General features: G+C 56.8%; 1 non-coding gene and 1 pseudogene across 1 annotated transcript; both read right to left on the bottom strand.

The window, feature by feature from the left end:
* LOC139686570 (large subunit ribosomal RNA) overlaps positions 1-4544 on the bottom strand; it is a 7866-nt pseudogene extending 3322 nt beyond the window's left edge.
* Positions 4545-4768: 224 nt separating this feature from the next.
* On the bottom strand, positions 4769-4923 carry LOC139686594 (5.8S ribosomal RNA). The gene has a single exon (XR_011700480.1). It is a non-coding gene; the product is annotated as a 5.8S ribosomal RNA (ribosomal RNA).
* Between the last annotated feature and the right edge of the window lie 77 nt (positions 4924-5000).

Genomic DNA, 5000 nt, shown 5'->3' with positions numbered 1-5000 from the left:
TAGCCTTGTGGCTCAGGGAGTCGTACGCCTTGGCCATGTCGAGGGAGGCAACGTGCAATTCTCGGAGATTGGTTTTTGCGTCGTTTATGATCGCGCCCAGTATAGTAGTATTCTCCGCGCATCCATCCTTTATGCACCGTTGCCGCTCCTCGACTAGGCTGGCAGATATCAGGCGCCTGGCCAGTATTTTGTTAAGTTGGCGTACGACCACCGAGGTGATGCTTATTGGCCTGAAATCTTCAGGTTTTGTAGATTGGTCCTTTTTCGGGATGAACACCGTTCGGCTGATTTGGAGTTTAGAGGGAAAGGCTCCGAGAGACAGCACTATATTATAAAACAGTGCTCTAATTTTTACGGGAACGCTTCGCCATAGTCTTGGAGTGATCCCGTCAATACCGGGTGCAGAATTCGCGGGAATTGATGATCCTTCCACTTCAGTGGGCGTAACGGGATCAGCAAGCCACTGCAGATCTTTCCTTTCTCCTCTGATTTCCTCCACGGAGTGATCAGTGGGAGGGTCGCAAGAGAAGATGGGCTGCCAGTAGTTCTTCATTGCCTCGAGAGTTGGCATGTCTGCCTTTACTCGGCCGTCCAGGATTATTTTGGCGGCTCTGCCCATGTTCTTTTTGAAGAGTTTTTGGGTGGCTGCATAGTCCCTCCGCCTCTTGCGCCACCGCGCCATCTTACTACTAGCGGGGCTGCTTTTATATCTCTTCGGCGAGGTTGATTTTATTGGGAATACTTCATCTATCCATTTTAGATCCTCAGGGTCTTTGACTTCTCCTCTTAATACGGCTTCGGCGATCTTGACTAGGTCAGGCGCCTTGTGCGATGTAATGTTCCGTATGTTGGGGAGGAGATTTTCAATAGCTCTATGGAATACATTCACCTTAGTCATATCCGAGGTGGCAGTTTTTCTTCCTCCAGAATTATCAGCAGCTGGTGTCTGTGGCATAAGTAACTGCTGAGGGGTTGGTTTTGCAACTGGGAGTTCAGATGTTTTCGAGTTCTCACTGGGCCGAAGTTCGGCAATTAGTTGAGACACGCGCTCCCGGTACTCGGGTTTCTTCCGAGCCCCCTTTATGGCTTCAAGGCTTCTGCCTTGGAGAACCATCTTGTCTAGTAGGTACTTATTGATGTTTTTAGTAGAACCATCAAGTAATGCTTGAGCTTCTGCTGCTGCCATCAGCTCCGTCTCCTCCTCGCTCCAGCGCTTCTTCTTCCAGGGTAGATCGATGTTTATATTAGCTTCATCAGGGTGTCTCTGCCTCCGATGCACTCCAAGGCCGATCTTAGAGTTGAATAAGCGTTGGCAGTCAGGACATGTGAATTGGACGATAGGATTTATCGAGGAGTCTTCCGCTGCATTAACTCGGTCCCTCTGGCGATTAACCTCAGTACCGGCAGTCCGAGGCTCTGCCGGTTGGGCCCCACCGGGGTCCCCAAATCTACTCTGATTTCTCGGACCTGAGGTTTGTTTAGATCTCGGCGGGCTGGCAACCCACCGTGACCCGGGGTTTTACCCCCTGTACCTCCCTACTGAAGTTTTATCGTGCTCTAGCCACCTTCAGGTACGAAGGCAGGGCAGGTCGCTTGGGGGGGCTGCCCCCTCGTGGCTAGATGACCGGAATCTTCTGGTCGCACCAAAAGCCATCCCCGTTAGCCACCTGTTCAGCACAGGTGTTGCCCGACTCTCACGACGTGGACGTGGGGATTGGCATATGGGATTCTGAGGCTCTCCCCCCAGTTAGACTGGTTGGTTCCTCAGCCCCTTAAGAGAGTCATAGTTACTCCCGCCGTTTACCCGCGCTTGCTTGAATTTCTTCACTTTGACATTCAGAGCACTGGGCAGAAATCACATTGCGTCAACACCCGCTGGGGCCATCGCAATGCTTTGTTTTAATTAGACAGTCGGATTCCCCCGGTCCGTGCCAGTTCTGAGCCAGTCGTTGAATGGCGGCCGAAGAGTGGCGCGCGGGCGGTGGCCCCAAATGGCACGAACGACGTACCACGGGGTCGCCACGCGCGTCCTCGCAGCAAGGAAGGTCCGCGGGAGGCCAAGGCACGGGACCGAACTCGGATCCACGGCGCGCGAACGCACCGATTCTCCTCGCCCAGGCCCGGCACGTCAGCTATCAACCCGCTTCCCGACCAAGCCCGACACGCCCCGACCCTCAGAGCCAATCCTTATCCCGAAGTTACGGATCCGATTTGCCGACTTCCCTTACCTACATTATTCTATCGACTAGAGGCTCTTCACCTTGGAGACCTGCTGCGGATATGGGTACGAGCCGGCGCGACACCTCCACGTGACCCTCTCCCGGATTTTCAAGGTCCGTCGGGAAATCACGGGCACCGCCGCAACTGCGGTGCTCTTCGCGTTCCAAACCCTATCTCCCTGCGAGAGGATTCCAGGGAACTCGAACGCTCATGCAGAAAAGAAAACTCTTTCCGTGGCTCCCGACGACGTCTCCGGGCTCTTTTAGGTTACCCTGACGAACCCCTTGTGAGGGCCCGACAAACAACGGTTCCGCTGCCGGGTTCCGGAATAGGAACCGGATTCCCTTTCGCCCGACCGATGGATCATTTTGCTTATGAAAATTTTTTCTATCGCCGTTAGCTTCGGATTTCTCCTAGGGCTTAGGATCGACTGACTCGTGTGCAACGGCTGTTCACACGAAACCCTTCTCCACATCAGTCCTCCAGGGCCTCGCTGGAGTATTTGCTACTACCACCAAGATCTGCACCGACGGCGGCTCCAGGCAGGCTCGAGCCCAGACCCTTCTGCGCACGCCGCCGCGACCCTCCTACTCGTCGCCGCGTCAAGCGGCACTCGACTCGGAGCCGAGTCCGCCCTGCGGCGACGGCCGGGTATAGGCACGACGCTTCAGCGCCATCCATTTTCAGGGCTAGTTGCTTCGGCAGGTGAGTTATTACACACTCCTTAGCGGATTCCGACTTCCATGGCCACCGTCCTGCTGTCTTAAGCAACCAACACCTTTCATGGTTTCCCATGAGCGTCGATTCGGGCGCCTTAACCCGTCGTTTGGTTCATCCCACAGCGCCAGTTCTGCTTACCAAAAGTGGCCCACTATGCACTCCGATCCCAGGGGCCCCCGAGGGGACCCCGTCTCCGGCTTCGATAAATCGAGCAAGCCGGAGTTCTCACCCATTTAAAGTTTGAGAATAGGTTGAAGCCGTTTCGGCCCCAAGGCCTCTAATCATTCGCTTTACCGGATGAGACTCTCCTCCGAGCGCAAGCTATCCTGAGGGAAACTTCGGAGGGAACCAGCTACTAGATGGTTCGATTAGTCTTTCGCCCCTATACCCAGCTCCGACGATCGATTTGCACGTCAGAATCGCTACGGACCTCCATCAGGGTTTCCCCTGACTTCGTCCTGGCCAGGCATAGTTCACCATCTTTCGGGTCCCAACGTGTGCGCTCTGGGTGCGCCTCCCCTCGCAATGAGGGATCAGACGCCCCTGGGGTGCGGGGACCGACGCCCGCCGGAGCGAGCGAACGACCCCGTCCTCCCTCGGCCGCCGGAACGGCGGCCTTCACTTTCATTGCGCCTATGGGTTTAGCGGAGCGTGTCCGACCCAACGACTCGCGCGCATGTTAGACTCCTTGGTCCGTGTTTCAAGACGGGTCGGGTGGACCATCCAAGCCGTAGCGTCGCGGACTCGAAACTTTCGACGCCGTCCGAGGACACCTCACGGTTCGCGGACAGCCCCACGGTGGGAAAGGGATCGGACCGGGTCCGGAACCCTAACCCCCGAGGGTGCTCGCGGAGGGCCGGACGCCTTGCGGCGCGTCGACTTTCGCTTCCTACCGTCGGACATCCGGCCTGGGATCCCGGGGTCCTTTTCCGCTCGAGAGCGGGCGGGACTCCACCCGGGCCCTTGGGGCCGGCGTCCGACGGGTCGCGACGTCCTACTCGGGGAGAAGTGCGTCACACCGACGACGAACATTCGAGGGCCACCGGGTGACGCGCCTGTGACGGGGGTCACCCCCCGCCCGCCGGCGCGCCATCCGTCAAGCGACCCTCGCCCGTCGCCGGCGAGACCTGAATCTCCCCTTTCGAAATTTCGGGTACCACCCGTTTACTCCCAAACGGTTTCACGTACTCTTGAACTCTCTCTTCAAAGTGCTTTTCAACTTTCCCTCACGGTACTTGTTCGCTATCGGTCTCGTGGCCGTATTCAGTCTTAGGTGGAGTTTACCACCGACTTTGGGCTGCACTCTCAAGCAACCCGACTCTGAGGAGCGCCCCTCCCGGGAGGCAAGCGCGGAGGTCGCACGGGCCTGGCACCCTCTCCGGGCCGTGGCCCCGTTCAAGAGGGACTTGGACTCTCCGGCGCCCCTCGGGAAATTGGACGCTCCCAAACGCCACAGCGCTCGGCGCCCCGCGGGGGGCGCGAGCTTTGGCCCTGGAGTCGATCCCTGTTCGCTCGCCGTTACTAAGGGAATCCTGGTTAGTTTCTTTTCCTCCGCTTATTAATATGCTTAAATTCAGCGGGTGGTCTCACCTGCTCTGAGGTCGGCCCAAATGATATAGTTGCCCGTGGAGAGGGAGTAATAACCGAGCCCCCACCGATCCGCAGGCGAACGCCGTCAAAAAATAACGAAGCGTCTCACCTCGACCGGCGGGGACGGGTCTCGCCCAATCTCCCGCAGAGCCCCCTATCAATCCGGGCGACGATCCATCCCAGCGAGGGATGCTCGTCGCCCCAGTACGCAAACGTTTCCGTTCGCGAACTGAATTGCCGGCCCTCAGCCAGGCGTAGCCCGGGAACAAAATCCGAGGGCTGCAATGTGCGTTCGAAACGTCGATGTTCATGTGTCCTGCAGTTCACAATTCGACGCGCAGTTAGCTGCGTTCTTCATCGATCCACGAGCCGAGTGATCCACCGTTTAGAATTTCTTTCTTTCATTTCATTTTATGTAAAAAATTCGTTTCATCGAAACATACAAACTGGGAATTTTTTCCCTTCTTTGC

This window comes from Hetaerina americana, unplaced genomic scaffold, assembly GCF_022747635.1.
Source record: "Hetaerina americana unplaced genomic scaffold, ioHetAmer1.1.p SCAF_142, whole genome shotgun sequence".
In the NCBI taxonomy this organism is placed as follows: Eukaryota; Metazoa; Arthropoda; class Insecta; order Odonata; family Calopterygidae; genus Hetaerina; species Hetaerina americana.
This window is presented reverse-complemented; position numbering and strand designations above follow the sequence as displayed.